Source organism: Triplophysa rosa, linkage group LG11, assembly GCF_024868665.1.
Source record: "Triplophysa rosa linkage group LG11, Trosa_1v2, whole genome shotgun sequence".
Taxonomy (NCBI): Eukaryota; Metazoa; Chordata; class Actinopteri; order Cypriniformes; family Nemacheilidae; genus Triplophysa; species Triplophysa rosa.
In genome coordinates, this window is record NC_079900.1 from 9,699,601 (window position 1) to 9,722,886 (window position 23,286).

Consider the following 23,286-nt stretch of genomic DNA (forward strand, 5'->3'; position numbering starts at 1 on the left):
GGAGTATACCACACCAAGCCTTGTCTGCTAGTCTTTATTTTGTAAATACAAATTTGTATTACTTTTTGCATTTATCACATGTCAATTCTGATAAAATACACTCTTGACAACAGCGTGCAATAGGTCGTGGCCGTGAGCCCTGATCTAATGTGGGCACACCAACAGACCTGCTATTTTCCCCATCTCATTCTGTCCCCCAATTACAGTACCAGTCTTGAAAGGACACGAAACAGCAGAGGAAAGAGAGAGAGCGAGACAGCAGAAACAGACACAAACAAACAAAAAAAAATCACAGCGAGGAAGTAAGAAGAGGCACTGAAGCAATTCTCATTTCCTCACCATTACGGTGCAATTTGTCTACAGCGCATTTATTGTAACTCGAGTGTATTATTTGCGAGGGAAAACTTGTGAGAGGGAAGACAAATCCCTCTCACATCACCGGCACATTGGCCCTCTGAAGGCACCCGTTTAGAGCTGACTCCACTCCCGTCTGCTGCGCCTCCTCCAGGAGCTTTCAGGAGGAAATTACAGGGCCCCAGATTAATAGCCTAGGCGACCACAGGAGGTAAGTTAGGATGCCGGGGAGAAGACTATCGATCGCTTGCAAAAATCTGTCATTTCCCAAGGTGCTCTGGTAGTCCTGCTCTGCACCGCTGAGCACCCCGGCAGACACAGACCTTCTCTCCCCCATCTCGAGGGGGGGAGGCTCCCTCGCTCTTGCAACATCCATCACTGGAAGGGTGGGAGTCACTCGCTCGTTTATCAAGCACACTTTTATCTGCCGCTTTTTCCGCCCATCAGATGGGGAAGAACATCAGGGGCCACACACACAATGCATACAGTCAAGGAATACTAAAAAAGGGTACTATACCATTGAGACTGTTATTTTACAATTTATTACCAATTACATTCACGTTTGATTTTACTGTGCATTGCTTTTTTTATACTAAGCTCGTGTATTTCTGTTATAATTTTACATTGCAGTGTGTATTGCTGTTCATGAAGTCTAAATTTATTTAAAGCCCCCCCTTGGGGTGAAAATGTTTTTAATGTTGTTTTATATGTTTATATGTGCTTTTAACACAAACCATGTGCAAATTTATCATTTTAAACCAATGCTGAGTATTTTCTCCATAACACCGCGTCCTAACCAAACACGATGCTGCGACACGCGATAAAAGCTATCTTTCCATGTTAACCAGAGGCTTTGTCCTAACCAGCCGCGACAGCGCTGCGCGACGAGCAACGGTTTCTATTTCTGCGACATCGTGGCTGACAGCTCCACCCACACAACGGTCTCATTCGATGTAAGTTCTGCACCTTATGAATATTAATCGCCAAACATGGTTGAGGACAGGCTATATACATTTGATTACATACTAGGGCTGTCACGATTATGAAATTTGATTGACGATTAATTGTCTAATAAATCATTGCGATTATGGCGATTAATTGTCTATTTTAGGGCTTTGGCGATTATGATGATTAATTGTCTGTTTTTGAGCTTTGACATTTAATTCTCATGCATTTTTGATTCAGCGATTGAAACAACCATATTGTTCTCTATACAAGACTATGTTTTTTTCTTGGAAATACATCGGAAAAAATTGGGTCATCATATATTTAAGGTTTAGGCTTTTACCTGTCAATAATACAACCACCAAATACTTGTAAATTGATCAGGTGTGAATTGAAGCCACCATTAAAATACTATCAGTCATAGAAAAGCTTCTAGTCTGTTTTTTTCTCACTTGCAAGACTACAATAAAATTTAACTTGTGTGTTAGTGAAATTTTGGTAGACTGGTTTTCAAACTGAGATTTGCTTAAATAATATCAAATTGTACTGCAGGTAATATGTTTTAGTTTTTTTTTTAAGTGATTGTGTTGTGGTGGTACATTTTACAAGTATTACCATGCTTAAGTAACAATATATACACTAAAATATGCAATATGCAGATGCACTACAGCTCCCCCTAGTGTCTTCTATAGAGATGTGCAATAATCGCGATGATCTGAAACCATCGCGATGAGGTCAAACAATCGCGATGAGACGATTATTTAATAATCGTGACAGCCCTATTACATACATATGTTTAGATTCTAAAATCATACCATAGCGTCCAGTGAGGCATCACTGAAGTCATGAGAACAGGACGCATCTCTCTTTGTGCACTCTTCAGCTGCAGCGTGCGAGGCTGCGTGGACAGGGAAAAACTGTTCTGATTGGATGTGTTTTGTGATTGATTGTTGCGTCCCGCCCCCTTTTTGCGTTCGGTATGGACAAACAAATTGCTTATCGCAGGAATTTCATCGCATCGATGCAGTGTAAAACTGCAGTTTACCAAAGACAGTTTAAAAAATGTGGTTTGAAACTGCCCCAGTTAATTACGTCATAAACCAGTAACCAATCATGTCATCAACTCATTTGATCCCCTGTGGATCAGCAGTTTGAAGCATAAATATGCAAAGATGGCACATAGATGTGGGCTGAAACGATTGCTGCACTGCTGTGTCAGCTCTCAGTTTCACTTTCAGTTTTCATTTTCAGCAGCGACGAACTGCCAAGTGCGATAGAATGGAGGCGGGGCTAATTTGCCTATTCATGTATCTGCATATCTGAGGTATAGAGTTACATTCAAGCTATTTTAAGACAGGAAAAATAATTTTCACAAGAAAAAACATTGAATATGTAATTTTGATGGTCAAAGATTAGTTTTAAGGGACAAAATTATCGACCACAGGGGGACTTTAAATAATTCAAGTATTTAATTTCTTAGAAAATATTTTTTAAGCAAATAAAAGGTTGCCTAAATGAATGGCTGCCTAACTAATTGCATTTAACATATTTAAATATAATGTTTTTATTATTTAATGTAATAATATCATTTAGCTGGTTATGGTTCAACTGACCCTTATCAGATGTGTTTCTTCATTTATAAGAGCTGCTAATAAAAACAGCCAGAAAGAGCACAACAGACGGAGCAGAACAGTGTGACCTGCCTATCTCTACCAAAGCAGATGAATCTTTAGTCATTTTCAAGAAATTGCACTTATTTCGGGTCCTTATTCTATTCTATTGGATTCTATTTGATTTATTAAAAAGCTATGGTACTGTGTTAAACAAACTGGGACCAGTTAAACAGCACTTAAAGGTCCAATGTGTATTTTTTGGAGGATCTATTGACAGAAATGCAATGTAATATACAATTACTATGTCTTCAAAGGTATATAAATAAAGACTTACATAATGAAGCGTTATGTTTTTAGAATGAGCTATTTCTATCTACATACACCGTGAGTCCCCTTACATGGAATTCGCCATGTTGTTTCTACAGTAGCTCTATACAGACAAACTGCTCTACAGAGCACGTGTCGTAAAAACGTTCTCTCCTTCGGCAAAGAAGCGGAAACCAGATGACATTTTAGGTAGCCACCGTAGTGCTTCGAAAGGAAGAGCAGTGGAGTGAGCTGTTGGTTGCAATTCCCAACTGCACTGCTAGATGCCGCTAAATTTCATAAGTGGTCCTTTAAACAATTTAGCTCTTTTTGTTGATTGGATGCTTTTATTGTTTTCCTTGTTTGTAAGTCGCTTTTGATAAAAGTGTCTGCTAAATGATTAAATGTAAAAACAGAATTTACAGGGGTCTAGAAAATCGGACCTAAAATGTGGTGCAATGGCCAAAAACATCTGTCTGGATTTGCGTGGTTGCAGAGGTCATGCTGGATGAATTTATAAACAAATTCTCCACCTCTGCATAAAAAACTGACAGAATCACCAACAAATATATGACTAAATTCCTTGTCCATCCCCATAAACCATGTTCTAGATATCACGTGTTCATCTTTCAGTCAGACAGGCAGAGATGTAAGAGAAGACTCAAAGAAAGAGCAGTGAGGAACAGTACAACACTGGAATGCAGCTTTGCTAGTTCTCCCGAAGCGTCGCATCAGAGACTGTTTGACAACTATAGTTATATGTAACCATACACCTTAATGGTTCAAATGAATAAGCGTTTGGGTGGGGAGTGCCCACATGAAACATAAAACCAAATAACACTCCCTTAATCTGGCCTAATTTTTTCTTTGTCTGCACAGTCTAGAATACATTGACTACTACATAGAAATAATAAAATGTACAAAAAAGGTCTGGATCCAAGCCGACATGTATCATGCAGTGGTAGAAACAGGAGCTCAGGACATGAGTGTGTCTGAACCAAATAACACAAGGAGGGAATGGAGTACTGTTAGTCAACTATTAGGGAAGTCATAAATACTTCAGCTCTGGATGTGTCATGGCTGCAGACATCAGGGAATATTACTTGACTGGGTCTGGAGGAGCATAAGGTTTATACAGGAAGAACAGTGTGGATCAGATGAGAAATGGATGTGTGGGCTGGTGCACGTATGAATATAGATGTAGAAAATGCTTGTGTGTTCAGTGGGTAATGTAGCGGAAACTGTAGTGACTCACGACGACGGGACAGAAACACAAACATCTGACCAAACATAACGATTCAATTTTTCGGATTAATAAATTAATAATAATAATTTAAAAAAGATAATTAAACAAACCTTAATAAGTGTGACAGTTGTTTTGTTTGATTGCTTCGTTCAGAAAAATAAATATGAAACAAATTATTTAATATTGAAAAGCTCAGTGCTTCAGAAATTTTAAGCATAAAGAAAACAATTAAATAAAATATAAAAACCTAATATAAATGAATACAATAAAAGATAAATAAATAACAACAATTAAAAAAAAATTACATTAAATGTTTTTAGATCATTTTTTAAATTGTAAAATGAGCCTGTCTAATCATTAGGCAGAAAGATAAGCACTAAACATCACTATCAGTGAATGTTTATACTATTTCTTTTTGTTTCTCCTAGCACAAGGTCGGCAAAGTTTGCATCACCCTGTGCTCCAGGGTTGCAGGGGTCACCTTTCTAAAGGCTGCCCTCTGCCTGACCTCTCCCCCTGGGTGGCTGAGCAGGGTCACTGCTGGATGACTCATGTAAATCTCCTACGGGATGGGGTGGGAGTGATGGTCACATACAGACTATACAGAAGATGAGCTTGTAAGCTGATTATGCTATGCAGGATGGGCACTGAAACCCAACTGTGACCTTTCCTACCACAGAGAGGAGCGCCATCAATCACTGGGACTGTCTACAGGCTACTCAATCAAACTGAACCGACACCAGTGATCCACATCCGAAACACGTTCACACAGACTGTGTATGCGTGTCTGAATCTTAATAAAAGCACAGTGTTGGCCGCTGAGTAAAGATCTAACTCTCAGAGAACCAAAGTACTAGACCTTTTGCTTAAAGCTGCAATTCGTAACTTTTGCCTCTCTATGGCCATCTCTGTTCGAAACATAAAATTGCAGGTTAGTTTAGGTACTTGTGTTACACGTGTTAGAGTCAAAATAACATTTCCCATGAAATCCGACCTGACAGCTCAAGTTGTAAGTAATCATAATAACCTTACCATTGTAAATCTGGCTAAAGCAATGGGCTAATGTCAACACTGATTGTTTATGTACTTGGTCAATAACCAGGGTTTTTCCTGCATAGAGAAATTGGAGGCGGCCGCCTCCGTCAAATGTCGTGCCGTCTCAGGCTCTCGCCAAAAATTATGTTGTGAGTCTTCACAAGAAATGCTGCGTGCAGTTAACACTGTCATTTGTAACTGCAGTTGCGACATTACGCCACAGTGGAGGCGCTGTTTCGTTATCAGCACACTGAGGCGATAAAAAGAGTTGCAGAACAAGAGCCAGCTTGCGTTTCACGGCTGTTTGTTTTGCATCCAAGTACGTTAAATTTCTTGAAATTTCTTAAATTAACATGACGTACATCATTGTAATGTCTTTAGCTGTGCAGTTGGATCGTTGAATCAGCGTATACTGTACACAGCGAGTTTGCCAGTATGAACGCACATTGCGTTCAGAACGACTCGCACATGACTCATTTGAACCGATTCATTTAAACTATTGAACTTTTCAGTCACTAGCGAATATAAGAGATCATTGAATCATTTAAAGTGAACCACAGAGAATGCAAGATGTGAATGAGCTTTGATCATTTTGAAAGACTGGTTAATTCAGTTGGCTATTGTGGGCTGAAAAGTTAGTTGAAAATGATAAAAATGCTGTATTTGATTAAAAAAACATTTCTGTTTGGTTGAATTAAAGTAATGTTTTATATAACTTAATAATTGTCATTTTTATCTAATTTTATTAGAACTTTTAATATGTCAAACTCAAAGTCACTTTGGTTAAGCCACTTAAAGGTACGGTAGGCCTACGTGTGTGTGTACAAGATCAGGATGGCACCACCTCCGCCTCATTTTGAGCCAGGAAAAACCCTGATAACTGTTTTGTTTTGTTTAATTTAACTAATAAAAGCATTAACAATAGACTTCATAGAATTAAAGTTATACATTTTTCCCCATAGTAACCCTTTCCGCCAACATAAACATACACAAAAACATTACCACAATAATATGGTAATAATAATAACGATTAAAAAATAAATAAAAATACAAAATGATAAATAAACTTGAAATAATGCATCCATTATTATTATTTAAATGAACAATATTATTGGAGGAAAAAAAATGGATTGCAGCTTTAATTGTGGCATACACATTGTATACACCTACTATTAAAAATACATATATAATCTTAAAAAAACCTTTAGTTTATCAGGTCTGGAGAATTGATGAATATTATGAGGGAAAACTGCATTACTTTTAAAGATTTTTAAAAGATATTCAAAGTAGTTTAATAGTACACTATTCTAAACACCCCCAAGATGTGTGGATCCTATATCACAGGGCTTCTGTACACTTGGCCTAAAACCTTTTAGCCATGGTATGTCCCAGGATTTTCTCCTTACTCCTAGGGGGATTTTTTCAATATGCTATTGTCACCTTGTGATCTCCTGCTGTAGGTGGAGGCCATGCTGAACTGCACTGAATTAAAATTGATCTGGATATTAGACAGATTGAGTGAAAATTGCCTCTGGGCTTTGATCACCTCTGAAACGGAACAGCTGCTCTTCACAATAAGTCAAATACTAAAGACAGACAGACAAAGAACAGAAAAAAAAGCTGCCTTTTCAAACAGCACAACCACAAAAGAAGTCATTCACTGTTATCAAACAAGACCCGCAGCCCTACACACATGCATGCAACCTGACATACAAAAACAAAAGCTGGCAGTGTTGTGCTCACATATCTAACAGATCGACTATATCTTATCGCTTTTTCAGTAAAGTGTGATCCAGCCTAATGAAGGGGATGGTCCTGTAGCCGTTCTCCTTTACATTTACATTTATGCATTTGGCAGACGCTTTTATCCAAAGCGACTTACATTGCATTGTACTATACATTTGTACTATACTATACAAATTCTCCTTGCGGCTCTGAGTGGGCTGCTGGGAAAATTGTGAAAAGTGCTTCCACGGGAGATGACAAATAAGCCCAGCTCTTCCCCCCGAGGCAGGGAAGAACAGGTACGCAGGAGAAACTCAGCAGACCATCAGAGCTACAACACCTTCTACACGGGCAGCGTGAGTCAATAGAGCTGCGGATGCACTGGAAAAAGAATGATACATTAGAGAAGATGGTTTATCTGAGGATGAAAGAGAGAAAACACAAGAGAATGGGAAAGATAAAGGAGGTGGAAAGAAATGAGAAATAATGTACTACTTTGGTTGAGTTAGGACAGTCAACTTGTGGATAAACCAAAAGACAACTGATAAGAATGGCATCATCTAACCCTACACCAGATTTGTTACAGATAAACTGCTTTAAAATGAAGAACCGAACCCACCATCAGTCCCTTACAAAGATATTAGTAGTACTGCAACTGATGTCTCCATTAAATTGATAATTTTTTTATTTATTTTAACCTTAATTATAGCCATTCAACAGTATAATTGAGAGCGATCATGTCTAACAGGTAGGAAATATACAGAAACTGAATGAAGTTCTCAAACACTTTAAAGCCTTTAATGCTAAATTATAAATTACATACAGAATTAAAGCTACAAAACACATTGATGTCCTCTTTTCTTTTAAATGACAGGAGTTTAAGAATGCGGCCCCTTTAAGAGCTGACGCTCAACGCAGATCTGACGCCTCTCTCATTTTCACAACTCTTTGCATTCGCAAGATTTTATTTAACACGTTGAAGTCTGTGCATACGAAAATGCTAGACAAAACGGGTTTTCTGGTATAATTTTGTGTATTTTTGTTCATTCAAGCACGAAAGAGAGCTTAATACGGGTGAGCTGTCTGACAGAGATTCACTGACGCAGACTTTAGCCCGTGACTGTATACACCAGACGGGACCGCTGTTGCGTTGCGCCGCGTCCCACAGCTAGAAGCTGTCTATCTACACCGAACGCGTCAAAGCAACTGTTTCAAATCGCGCTTAAATGGTTTAAAGGCCTTTACATAAGAGCGTGATTATATAATATAACGATAGACAAAGGATGACAAAACAAACGGATGCTGCGTTAATTGCGTTAAATATTTTTAACGTGTTAATCTGAAAAAATGTATCGCATGTGTTAACTCATTGACAGCCCTAATTTTTATAGTTATACAAAAAAGAAATAGTAGTTTAGGTAAAATTACAATGGTAGTCAAAAGGGACACAGAACAGTTTGTTTTCCAACAATCTTCAACAATGTTCAACACAACAAAGAAATTTCCAACGAATGGTATGCAATGGTGGCCAAGAATTGTTTGGTGACAAGCATTCTTCCAAATATCTTTCTCTGTATTCACCTGAAAAAAGAAATTTATACAGATTTGCAACAAGTTTTTTGGGTGAACTGTTCCTTTAAGGGTTACGGCAGCATGTGAAGGCTAATCAAAGCATTGCATCTTTAATACAGTAAAACTCCCTCTGCAGTTCCTGGTGTTTCTCAACAGGCACTAATTAGAAGTCAATTCAGGTATTTTGCACTAAACATAACCAAAAAGTCTCAGTTAAATCCATCCAAACATCTGACACACTTTCATGTTTCTGATGGATGGGGAACGTAACCAGCTTGAGCGCTTTGATAGTAGTAGCTACGAAGTACGAACACGAACTTCAAACTGTCATGGCTCTGCTTCCTTAGTCATGTTTTTCTTGGTCCTGTAGCAGAGCCATGACAAAGTCTTTGGTTATGTGTGGAGAGAAACATATTATTGTCCATTTGACAGTAATATACGTTCTCTCCAGTGTCTTGTCATTGGCCCCATTCCTCTTGTTTCCTCGTTATCTTTCCCTAAGTGTTTGATTACCCACACCTGCCCCGTGTCGTTATCCCTCGTTTGTCTTCCCTTTAAATACCCTCTTGTTTCTTTGTCTTGTGCTCGTGGATTGTATCGTGTGGATTATGTTTGTGCTCTCACCCATGTTCCTGGTCCTTGCCCTGTTCGTGTTTCGTGAGTTTTGTGTTTTATGATTTAAGACGTTTGGTCGTGTCCTTTAGTTTGGTTTAGTGTTCTTGTTTTCATTTTGCCCCCCTCGTGGGAAGTCTTTTATTTCAAGTTTGTTTCTTAGTTTAGTTCCTGTTTTATACCCCCTCGTGGGTTTTGTTTTGTGTGTTTTTGTAATAAATATTTTCTGTTAACCCCTTCACTGCCTGCCTGCGCTTGGGTTCTTCTCTTCGCCACGCCATTCGTGACAGAATCCACGAGCCAGAACTGAACCCAGCAGGCAGCATGTCCACCCAACGATCCCGCCAGACTCACCTCCTCTGCAGCCACCGTCAGGGAGATGACAATATCATGAACTATGTCGACCGCTTCCTAAAGGCTGCAGAGGAGGCAGTTTATACAGAGCAGGTGGTTTTTGGGGAGGCGGAACTCCGGTCCTGTTCAACGGTGGCCTCAGGGACCCTCTGTCGCGGGCGGAGATGAGGATGCTGAGACCACTGGACTTCGAGTGCACGGTGAGATATGCCATGAACCGCCCGGAGTCCAGGGTCTCAGCCCAACCCAATCCATCTCCCCTACCCGCGATCCCAGGATTCGCGTCATGGAGATCGGGGTCATCGGCATGGCCGCACCGTCCGCCTCTCCCCGGCAGCTCCTTCCTCCGCCCATCAGCATCCGTGGCCGGCGCAGACGAAGGGAGTCGTGGGACTCCCCTCCGACTCCTTCCGGTACGGAGCTAACCGGGCTCCCCATCGCTTCTCAGCAACCGGCCACACGTTCTGTGGGCCGGTCGAAGAAGAAGAAGCCGAGGAGGGGGGCACCACCCAGGCCGGTGGTCCAGCCGGCTCCAGTCCGGTGCAGCCGGCGTCCAGTCCGGTGCAGCCGGCGTCCAGTCCGGTGCAGCCGGCGTCAGTCCGGTGCAGCCGGCGATCCAGTCCGGTGCAGTCCAGTCTTGTGTCCAGTCCTGTGTCCAGTCTGTGTCCAGTCTTGTGTCAGTCTTGTGTCCAGTCTTGTCAGTCTGTGTCCAGCCGGGTCCAGTCCGTGTCCAGTCCTGTGTCCGTCCTGTGTCCAGTCCGGTCCAGCCGGGATCCAGTCCGGCTTCCAGCCGGCGTCAAGCCTGTCCAGCCGGCCTTCCAGCCGGCGTCAAGCCTGTCCAGCCGGCCTTCCAGCCGGCGTCAAGCCTGTCCAGCCGGCCTTCCAGCCGGCGTCAAGCCCTGTCCAGCCGGCCTTCCAGCCGGCGTCAAGCCCTGTCCAGCCGGCCTTCCAGCCGGCGTCAAGCCCTGTCCAGCCGGCCTTCCAGCCGGCGTCAAGCCCTGTCCAGCCGGCCTTCCAGCCGGCGTCAAGCCCTGTCCAGCCGGCCTTCCAGCCGGCGTCAAGCCCTGTCCAGCCGGCCTTCCAGCCGGCGTCAAGCCCTGTCCAGCCGGCCTTCCAGCCGGCGTCAAGCCCTGTCCAGCCGGCCTTCCAGCCGGCGTCAAGCCCTGTCCAGCCGGCCTTCCAGCCGGCGTCAAGCCCTGTCCAGCCGGCCTTCCAGCCGGCGTCAAGCCCTGTCCAGCCGGCTTCCAGCCGGCGTCAAGCCCTTCCAGCCGGTCCCTGGGAGACCCCCAGGGCAAAGACTGTTCCCCCCGGACTTTCCTAAGTCCCCCAGGACTCGCGCCCTCGAGCGCAGCCGGGGACTGGGACTTTCCCCCAACCCTTTTGGACTGCCTCCTATGGCTCTTGTTTTGGCCCCACCCCCCCTCCCATGTTTGTTATTTTTATGTCCCACCCAAGTCCTGTAGTCTTGTTGTCTGTCTCCCTTGTCATGTTCTATTTTTTTGTCTTTGTTGTCTGTCTGTCCGTTGTCTTGTCTGTCCGTCTACCCCTTGGTGAGCACCTGGAGGTGCTCATTAAAGGGGGGGCTTCTGTCATGGCTCTGCTTCCTTAGTCATGTTTTTCTTGGTCCTGTAGCAGAGCCATGACAAAGTCTTTGGTTATGTGTGGAGAGAAACATATTATTGTCCATTTGACAGTAATATACGTTCTCTCCAGTGTCTTGTCATTGGCCCCATTCCTCTTGTTTCCTCGTTATCTTTCCCTAAGTGTTTGATTACCCACACCTGCCCCGTGTCGTTATCCCTCGTTTGTCTTCCCTTTAAATACCCTCTTGTTTCTTTGTCTTGTGCTCGTGGATTGTACTGTGTGGATTATGTTTGTGCTCTCACCCATGTTCCTGGTCCTTGCCCTGTTCGTGTTTCGTGAGTTTTGTGTTTTATGATTTAAGACGTTTGGTCGTGTCCTTTAGTTTGGTTTAGTGTTCTTGTTTTCATTTTGCCCCCCTCGTGGGAAGTCTTTTATTTCAAGTTTGTTTCTTAGTTTAGTTCCTGTTTTATACCCCCTCGTGGGTTTTGTTTTGTGTGTTTTTGTAATAAATATTTTCTGTTAACCCCTTCACTGCCTGCCTGCGCTTGGGTTCTTCTCTCTCTTGCACGCCAGTCGTGACACAAACAACGTCTTTTCTGCATGACAACTTCAATGTTTCTGACGAACCCCTATTTGAAAGCATGCATAGTTTAAAACGTCTAGACAGATGGAGGCAATCATCAATCTTTGATCACTGACTGCCACAACACAATCGACCATTTGTAGATTTGTAGATTCGCAGATGGAGCACAAACCTAGCATAATACTAGATAAAGCAAAGTTGTCCTAGAACACCACACTGACCTACTTCCCACCATGCTTGTTATATTAACTCATCTAATTGACTAAATTAATTTATGTTTGGATGAACGATCCCTTTAATTGTATGTAAAAGCTTTACATCCACGTTTAACTGTGGTATGTTCTCACAGTCTTCACCATTAACAGACAATTCTAGCTAACCCGAGGGCACGAGCTTTAATTGTTGGGGCATTAACAGCAAGTGCCTCAAGCGTAAAGATTCACATCTAGTTTGCGATTTGCTGCTTTTCACAGCCGGTGGACTAAGCTCACAATCATCAACTCTGGATTCTCTGTGAGAGCTTCTCATAAGCCCCTGCTAAAGGCGCTTTGTGCTGTTTTTCCTATTGAACGGCCCTTGGCTCTCCGAGCACCTGTTGGCACAGGGCCTGATTGGCATCCTCCTCCTCCCTGTGACGCAACGGGCCCGCATCTCTCTCGGGTGCGAATGAGCAGACATTAAGCCTGGCTTATCCTGCTGCTTTAAGGTTTAAGACCTCGGCTTTTGTATCAAGTGGTCAACACTAATCCATTATAGTAGGGCTTTCTGGCAAAACACTCTATAGAGTTGGGGAGATTTGTGAGGTACTAACTAGTGAGAGTTGGCTTGTTTAAGAAGGTTACCTGTTACCAGCCCAGCATATAATCAATTTCTCATGTTTCGTTTGACTGTATGTGTCTACGGCTGTTCTTGTTGTTCTTCAGTGAAAACTGTTACGTCAAAATAAACAAACAACCACCTTTCTCTGGCATCTTTAATGAGGTAAAGCCTTGCAGGCAGAGTGTCTAAAGAGGCATACAAATGAGGCCGAGCAGCAATTAGAGATCCACAATGGGCTGCAGCCACACTCAGCTAAAGATTTTTTTTAATGAATGCTCAAGGTGCTTCTTGTGAAACAGATTGTTTGACATGCTGCGGGTCCATCGGCCCCCTCGCATACGAAGTGGTCTGGGACAAGGGCCCCACTGCCTTTACATAACCGCCCCTTTCATTCAGGAAACGTAGGAGAACTGCCACTTTGTGTGGGCAAGCGAACCGCCCGGTGTAAAAAGCATATCTGTGTAGGACGTCTTGTTTGAGCATCCGCTCGTTCATTTTGCTTGTGTAAGCATGCAGAAATCTAGCACGGTCTGAAATACCTTTCCGCAAACTGAGACTCGAACAACCCCACCCTGGCTGGGTTCCTTCAGTTCTCTCAGCCGCACGATCCACCAGCGGCGCTGGGTCTCGGGTTTATTTTGGGCTAATCTCTTCTTTAATTGCTAATAGCAAGGCATATGCATGGAACAAGCCCGATTTGGACATAATGACAGCAGGAAGGTCCAGGAATAAGAAGGCCCGGCGGTTTTCCAAGCCTGTTATTTGGGAGTAGCAGAGGAGGCATCAACCAAGATAGAACATACAGTAAGCTAAAACCTGAAGGCTGTCTGTGGTCCATGTGGAGGACTGAGAACATCAAAAAGACTCTGTGAAGCAGGATGAATCAAGCCACCGACTGGACTGGCAGAGCCCGTCTGGGGTCAGTCTCCCCGCCATGCTTTTACATCACATCACACCATGCTAATGCTATTGCTCCTAAACCGTACAGACGTGGAGCTCTGCTCTATCAATTTATATACATGTACGTCTCACCGTACCCCTAAACCGAACCCTCACACAAACCTTTCTGCACTTTTACATTTTCAAATAAACATCAAGTTTAATTTATAAGCTGTTTTTGGTTAAAAAAACTAAATTTGGTTAATTTATAACCAAAAAAATGTCCCCACAAGGTCAGTATGAATAGTAATAGGTAACCCAAGAAGCACTGGACCATTTATTGGCATACCATTCCATCTTTGCTATCTCTATTTCAAAGACTCTGGTCAACGGCACAACTCAGCAGGTCTCCATTTGATTTTTGGTAATGCATTAGCACGAGAACCCGCACTGAAAGAGCACTTTTCTGAATACAGCGTTCACACTGCATTCATTTACACAGTTAGTTAATGAATAAAATATATGCCAGTCGATAATCGCAGAGCAGCATTTTTCTTTTAATAGTTACTGATATGTTTAGAGAAAAACAGCATGTGGGAAACTACCTTGTGAATTCGAATTACTCAACAATAGCCATTTGATTACATAAATGCTTGTTTCCATATGATCAGTACCAACACACAATTTCCTAATTATCACTATATTAAGATGAACTTAAAAAAGAAAAGCCAACGGCAAACAAAAGCCACATTATAATTAAGTTTACGCAAAAAAGATCCCCATTTTTCTTCTCTGCAAAACGTCCCTAAATCTGAAAACATTTAAAAGACAATATAGACTAGATGTGTGAGGTGGGAAGCAGTTTAGACTCACACTGGCAGCACATGCACTACATCATTTATGGTCGATGTGTGTTGCAGAGTGTTTGTCGATAGAAGAAATCAATGTTGTGAACAGTGACGCAACAGTCATGTTCAAAATGAAATAAGGCAACTCAAATCTATGCCAATAGTCGAAACGTTTCGCTTCTGTTTATGACTCAGTACATTTGTTGTCCTCTCTGCTCCACTGCAGCTGCGATGCAAAACAAGCTGTTGGAATATTAATGCACCGCTTCTCCAAACAGACCACATAACACCTCCTCATCCAGTGCTGTTAGTCTCAAACAGAAACTCTCACGTTTTCTAAATAACTGCATTCTTTGTTGCTGGGTATGTAAGTCTTTTGTATTCACAAAGAGCAAACTTTTAGAGAAAATGCTCAGAGATCTATCTAGCGTGGCACAATTCCGTTATGCCCATGTCCAATTCTACAACATGCTGTTTTAATGCGACGTTCTGATTGGAATCCAAATAACAATATTATCCAAACCTAATATCTCACTTTTGCATTTAATCCAAGCCTGGATTTGCATTTGCTTCATCTCTTTGTGGTCTCAACAGTTTAATTCTCAGCATTCCCTCATGAGTGAATCTAACTAGTCAGGTCAACCAACGTCATATTCTTAGCTATATAGACTACCCGTCAAAAGTGTATAATCACTTGACTGAAATGTTGCTCAAGATCTTAACCATTTTATCCTAAGGTGTACGCCTAAATGTTAAACATAAATTTTGTAGACAGAAATACGCTTTAGGAATATTTGGCAACTACTTCAAATACTGTTTACGTCAACAAGCTGGTTGACAAAATGTCCAGAGATCATTTTTGCAAATTCTGAGCAAAAGATGCTAATATAACACAGCTTGTAATTTATTAGGGATTTTTTTGTCACAACATTATTCCTATCATAAATATAGATATAAGTAGATACAAGTAGTCCACCATTTTGGAACAGTCCACTGACGTCACTCACAGGTTGCCAAAGTGCCACAATCCTGCAGAGTTCCTGGCTGTAAAAACCATGTTCAGTTCCTGAAAAAATGGCATAACTTTTCGTCTTGTTGTATTGTGTTAGTTTAGCAAATCTAATGCCGGCTTTCTGTTGAGTATTCATGTATAGTCTTGCCCGGGTTGCCAGAACTGCGTAGCAAAATACAATGGCCAATTAAAATTTGCCTAATAAAATCTGTAAAATAAAAGTCTCTAGTTTATTAAAGTTAACAGAATTTAACTTCAATAAATGAAACAATCTAAGATTGACAGTTGAATGCCAAAATTCCTTCAGCTCTAACCCACAGAAAAAAAACTCACAGCAACGGTTAAAAGTAGTCCAATTCCAACATTACTTAGTTCTTCAACTACCATTCTCATACACTCTGATTTTATTTTTTCCCGAACTGTTTACACTGAACGCTTCAGTTTGACTGTACAAAAAGGAGGCAGAATAATGAGAGTCTGAGAAAAAATGCTGAGACGCAGGGAACTTGCTATCTTCAAGCCCATAATTTGAAACAATGATGAGACATGAAGTGGAGAACCCCACATCAAAGACTCAATGTGCCCATGCGCCTATTAAAACTTGAAAAGGCTCTCATAAAAGGAAGGAGAGGCCTCACAAAATTTGGAAGAAGAGATTAGAGCAACTCTTAACATGACAGTATGAGGGACTGCCAGGCCATGGAAAAAAGCCACATTTACTTGGCGTTTTTGGAGAGGGAGAGAGAGCTGTGAATACAGAGGTGACGAATGACTGTGAAGAATTCAAGCAGAAAATGGATTCTTAGATTGAGGCTAAGCCTAACCCTTCAGACCTCATATCAGGCCGTTCCTGAGCTCCTCTGACAGCACGTCCACATGCCAGAAACACGGCAGCGTCATATCAGGAATTTCAGGACCACAGTCTCAAACTTTTAGGTGGTCCACACTACCAAAAAGACTCAAATCATGTCTAACATAAACGTAATGTTAATGTCTAGTAGTGTGGTTGTTGTGAGTGTTACGTTTAGTGTAGTTATAAAAGAGAAGACCGAAAAGAACCTGAAAAAAACACCATGGAAGTCTATAACATGCATAATTAAAAATACTTCATTTTAAAACAAAGTTTTGTGTATGTATGTATGTAAGGGGGAAGAGTGGTCAGGTCACATCTATGTGCCCATAAAATGCCCTAATAAATATATTTAATTAAAGGAATAGTTCACCTTCAAAATGACTAATAAGTCCTCAATACGATACAAACAAACATGTTTGTGTGATGTTTCAATCCTCGATTTTACAGCACCTGAAGATGTGATTCAAGGTTGTGGTCTCTACGGCTAATGTTATCCCTTGTACACACAGATGTAGGACTTCCTTCTTTCCTGCGAGCTGTTATGAAGTATTGATTTCCTTTACAGTATGTGACTGTGGTCTGGGATGTGTGCTAGATATGCTTCCATTATACATCAATGTGGTGTTGAGGGAAAAGAAAAAAACACAACAACACCACAGTTTATGGATGAGCGTGGAGCACGGTGAATACAGACGCAATCCCTCAATAAACTTTTTGGCACGCATGAGGGATTTCCACCATGGACCTTATTGACGTACCAATTTTTTTCAATATGGAGCATGTTGGATTTAGAGATGGGCAGTACAGAGGAGCATGCGACCTCCATCACCATAAGATCTCTTTGGCTGTTGCCTTTCCTCTCGGCCAGAATCAGCATCCCTTTAGATCCTGTGGGATCAGTTAGCTCGGCGCTATTCATCAGACAACTAAATCCATCCCATTAGAAAGAGAAAAAGAACGGGGCGAGAGATATAGAGAGAGACAGAATTAGAGTGAGAGAGAGAAAGCACACCAGGGGGAAAAGAATGATTAGGGAACTTTGAGGCAGCCACAGATTTTAATTACATTAACTACACCGAGTTGGAGGGGAAATGTTTTAATACCTCCGTAAATGCCCTGAAACGCGTCATGGGCAGTTGTGATACAGTAAGGCACCAGGCCGCTCGCCCGCTGGCGGATTGGCACGATCCTTCCACGTCGCCTCTGTGTCGAAGAGCAATAACAGCGTGCTGAGGTGGGGAGAAGAAGATTAGCGATGAGCCTCGTACTCTGCGTGTCTTTTATGAGCTGTGCTGCTTTAATGTAATGGAGGCTGTAACCAACACTTAAGCTAAATCAACCTAAATAGAAACTTAAAAGGCAATGCGACTGAAAACTAATGTCGGAGAAAAAGGATGCAAAGATATGCAAATAACAGCTTTCGGGATAATTACGGTCATTTATTTGCCCCCTTCTATTGGCTCAAGGGTGGATTACAGAAGCAAAGCTCAAATCTCAGAGGCAGAGCTCTGGCAGGCTTTCAGTCTCCATTACTCACTGGTGTGTCTCAATTGTGAGCTCAAGATCATCTGGAAGGCTCTTGGAGTCTCAAAATCATCACTGCACATGTGTATAAGAATCTGCATGCTTTTTATCGATTTACTGATTGTTTAAGGATTTCTGTGGGAAAAAACAACTAGGCCTATAGACTTTACGTTCTTGATTCACCTAAAATGTATGAAAACAGCCACAAATGTTATTATTATATTAAAAATGAATTATTAAACATACAAGAGTAAAGCGCTACATTGTTAATATGGATATCATATCTCAGATAATTTGGTCATACAGAAAATACAGAAGACTGCAATGAAGTCAGAAATTTCAATATTTGAGCATATCTGAGCACATGGGGAAATGAGATCAACTGCTAAAATTCAAAAGGAAAAACTTGAAATTACTGTGGTCTGAGAATTAGGGGAATTATGCAAAAATCTCCATTTGCTCTCTCTTAAAATGGCCCAATTGAGATATTCATGACATACGATTTGTGTTTTCTTATAGCAACCTTTAACTCTAATTACAAAAATGTGACCCTGGACAACAAAACCAGTCTTATGGGTCAATTTTTCAAAATTGAGATTTTTACATAATCTGAAAGATGAATAAATAAGCTTTCTATTGATGTATGATTTGTTAGAATAGGACAATATCTGGCTGAGATACAACCGTTTAAAACTCTGGAATCTGAGAGTGCAAAAAAAATCTAAATATTGATAAAATCGCTTTTAAAGTTGTTAATCAGGGGCACTGTGGCAGGCCATCCACTCACAAAAATAAAGTTTTTATATATTTAAGGTAGGAAATTTACAAAATATCTTCATGGAACATGATCTTTGCTTAATATCCTAATGATTTTTGACATAAAAGAAAAATCGATAATTTTGACCCACACAATGTATTTTTGTCTTTTACTAAAAATGTTCCCCTGCTACTTAAAGGTACAGTGCGGGATGTTTTGCATGATCTATTAACAGAAATTCAATATAACATACAAAACTGTGTCTTTAGATGTGTATAAAAACCTTACGTAATGAAAAGTTATGTTTTTATTACCTTAGAATAAACCATCTACATAGGGAGCGGGCCTATCTACATCGAATTTGTTATGTTGCGCAGCCATGTTTTGTACAGTAAGCTCTAATGGACAAACAGCTCTACAGAGCGCGTTTCGTACATGTTGGTCTTCGTGTGTGTTTTTAGACGCAGCTTGCGTCATCACTGAGTTGAAGACGCACAAAGTAGTAAGTCGTAGTACGGAGAGGAGGAGGAGGAGTAGTCGTCGTCTAGCTGAAGCAATTGATTGTTCTGTCTTAGAAGTTTTGATAAAATGGAGGACCATGCGTATTGTGCACAAGAGCCGACAGAGCATGAATCTCCGTCGTCAAAGAAGCGCAAACGTGATGCTGCCAGACGAATTAGAGACAAATGGCTGCAGAAATCCAGGATAAACATCGGTGTATCTATTACCAGATGGAAGGCACTGTTGAAAGACAAATGTTTTCAAGGCGACGCCGAAGTTGCCTGTTTTCTGCTAGACTGGTAAAATAATTCAACATTTTCAATGTTTCCACTTTTTCAATGTTTACCAAACAACTGTTTTGTTGAAACGGTAACGTTAGCATTTTATACAAATGGCATATAACCTCCGAATAATAATGTTTTTCCGTCCCTGCGGTACGTACTCCGGTTGTTCCTGACTTTACAAAGGGGGAGACAAACGTCTACTAACTTACACCTAACTGCCTATGTCGCTGTCAGATCAAACGCTTTGAACAGATTTGCTATTTACGATTAGGGCTGTCACGATTATGAAATTTGATTGACGATTAATTGTCTAATAAATCATTGCGATTATGGCGATTAATTGTCTGTTTTAGGGCTTTGACATTTAATTCTCATTCATTTTTGATTCAGCGATTGAAACGACCATATTGTTCTGAATACAAGACTATGTTTTTTTCTTGGAAATACATCGGAAAAAATTGGGTCATCATATATTTAAGGTTTAGGCTTTTACCTGTCAATGATACAACCGCCAAATACTTGTAAATTAAGTAAATTGATCAGGTGTGAATTGAAGCCACCATTAAAATACTATCAGTCATAGAAAAGCTTCTAGTCTGTTTTTTTCTCACTTGCAAGACTACAGTAAAATTTTACTTGTGTGTTAATGAAATTTTGGTAGACTGGTTTTCACACTGAGATTTGCTTAAATAATATTAAATTGTACTGCAGGTAATTTGTATATGTTTTAGTTTTTTTTAAGTGATTGTGTTGTGGTGGTACATTTTACAAGTATTACCATGCTTTAGTAACAATATATACACTAAAATATGCAATGTGCAGATGCACTACAGCTCCCCCTAGTGTCTTCTATAGAGATGTGCGATAATTGCTATGATCCGAAATCATCGCGATGAGGTCAAACAATCACGATGAGACGATTATTTAATAATCGTGACAGCCCTATTTACGATTAGCTAACTTTAGTTACTTCACTACTCTCAGCGTGTACTAGATAGCATGCAAGAAATATATCTAATTATAGAATTGTAACAGTAACTTTCGCAATAGAATACATGTTAAATGATTAATTACGTTAATATATTGCCTTACCTTAGTAAAGAAACATAGTTGCTTGTATCACTGCTATCCGCTGTCTCAGTAGACGACATCTATTTTTACTGTTACAGCCACCATCGTACTTCGAAAGGGAGATTCGTTGCAAAACTATAATACAACGCTAGTGGCCGCTGATTTTCAAGAACTGTGCCTTTAAGACTGGTTTTGTGATCCAGGGTCACAAATGTGTCTGTCTTGTTGAAGAGGAGGAGTGTGCTATTACTGTGCTGAGCGAATGCCAGAAACAAGAATAGAGTAAAAAAAAATTTACACAACAAAAGAGACTAGAGCGATATCAGCGGATCATATTAGGGGCTAGAGACCCTAGCAACTCCTTAGAAACACACTACAAATGATGACAGTAAAGCCAAACCTTAGCACCCCACAGCACACGGCATCATGACGCAGAATTTCTCATGAAAAAGTGTCACTCTAGTTTCTAGTACAAATCATATTTTAAATGGTAATACTGACACGTTAAGTTACCAGTTCAGAGTCACCATCAATCTGCTCTCATCTACGGAGAAAGTGAGGGCAAAGGAAAGTCAGAAAAAGTCAATTCCCTCCGTGTTCATTAGTATTCATTTCATTCGGCTATTCAACCTTTTCAGGTGGTGAATTTGGCCTTAAATGCAATCCACATTTCTCTTTTCAGTAGTTTCTAAAAGGGTAAAACAAAGTGGATAAAGTCGAACTGAGAGCTGAACTTCAGCCGCCCGGCACAGGTCTATCGTCCCCGCATGGCAGGCCCTTGACATCAAGCAATTCTTTCTCCACAGTTTAAAATGAAGAATCTCAGAGCACGTGGGAGGCTGATTCATGCGCGGATGATTCACCTGTCCCCCGAATACCTCCACGGTCACTTTACCAAGCAGTAGTCTACCAACCAGTTTCAGTAGTATGGGCAGACAAAGAGTTTAAAAAGTCACACTGGCAACACATAAAGTATTCTCAACCCCCCTGGAATTGCCGAGGATTACACCAGGGATTTGAGTAGACGCTGGATTAAGGGATCTTTTAAAAATGGAGAAAATACATATAAATTGCACAGTTTCTCCTTGAACACAAGTCTGCACTTAATCGCTGCTAGAGACCGTATCTCAGCCCGGATGCTCAGACGCTTCAATGATTGGTGTGGGGGTCTTTTTGCTTGCTTTTTTAAGACCCCCAGGTTTCTCTTTAACAGAGGAAATCAGAGCTCAGAAATCAATCGCAGGCTTTTCGTTTGCGCTCTATGCTTGCTGAAACATTTGTCATCAGAGACGTATGGGCTAGCTGTTTAGAAGATCTCGTGGGGGGGACCCTCTGCTCTGTCTGGGTGGGGGAAACTAACAGCGGGAGGCAGAGGGAGTGTATTAGCATAACCTATCTTGCGGACTAAAGGACATTCAGAAGCACGGTGGGAATTCACACCAGCGTGCAATATACTCACATTCTCTCACACATCGCTAAAAAAGAGAGCGAGAGCTTCACGTGACCGGGGCTGTGAAAGAGCCTGCGTCTTGGTCACATGTAGCCGACATGATTCACAAGCCCCAGCAGGCATTGCCTAGAATTATGCCCTTCCAGCACACTTTAATTAGGTCTCTGTTGCAGGGCGCACATTGTATAATGGTATGGGTGAAATGCCATTTGCGGGTAAAAAAAAATGTAAAGACTCGTAGACAAAGCTATGCGCGATTAGAATATTTTAAGATTCTCTTCACTGTGTAAAATTTATTGTCTACGTTCACAGACATCCACAAACATTTGTCCTTTTGAATACAGAAATGACTATCATTATATTGCAGGCATCCATGACACCAAAAAACGAGACATTGGAGGTCATGGAAACAGAAGACAAAGCCTTGTAAATTCATGGCGTGATTTAAATTCTTTGAATTTCACACAAAAGCATAAAACAACACCAGACCTGATTCCCCGATGGCTTTCGCTATCTGCGCAAGACAAAACAAACAAGCAAAAACTCGTTTGATATGCTTACAGATGGTATTTTTGTCTACTCTTGGGATTAGGGATTTGAAGCATTTGTTATTGCATCTGCTAAAATCCGTGGCTGATATTAGGCGGTGCATAATGAGGTTGTTGAGGGGTAGCGTGATTATCTGATGCTGGGTGGATTATGGCTGTTACTCGCTGGCGAAGAACACATGGATGAGCTGGTTTGGCCGTTGTTCAGCGCAGGAATGCAGAGGGCACAATATACACAGTGGAGAGAGACAGACGGACGAGAGACAGGAAGTGAGAAGCAGACAGAACGACATGGACTGGACACCATTCAATCTGTTTGGCAAAAGCACAATTCGGGTTTGTGCGTTTTCATGATGTATATTTGAATGTCATACGGTTGAATGCGTGGAAAGTGTTCAAAATGAGACAGGTAAAGACTGAGAGAGAGACAGACAGGAGGAGAGAAGATGAGATATGAAAAATGAGACAGACAGAAAGAGACATTGTGAAGGGCAGACAGATGGGGAAGGGGTGGGTTGCGTTACCTGTCTGGATGGAAGCTAAACGAGGCAGCCGGTGAATGAGTTTATTTTTCTTTGGCCATCAACTGAGTGAGCTATAACATAAGCCTCATTCATGATCCACATATGACCAGCACACTGCTGTACAGTCATACTAACACACCTTGACAGTCTCAGTCACAAACCCTGACCAGTGCTTTCCATCCCTCACACTGAGCGCATTCACATAAATTCACAACCCCTCTCTTCATGTGCAGCGCCAACCGTTCGCTGTGACGACTCTTGCTCAACCACACATTTATATAATCTTT

At 41.3% G+C, this 23,286-nt stretch overlaps 1 protein-coding gene across 1 annotated transcript in view; it reads right to left on the reverse strand.

The window, feature by feature from the left end:
• The window catches only part of xylt1 (xylosyltransferase I), a 68,728-nt gene that overhangs the window by 35,984 nt on the left and 9,458 nt on the right, over positions 1 to 23,286 (reverse strand). The window lies entirely within an intron of this gene.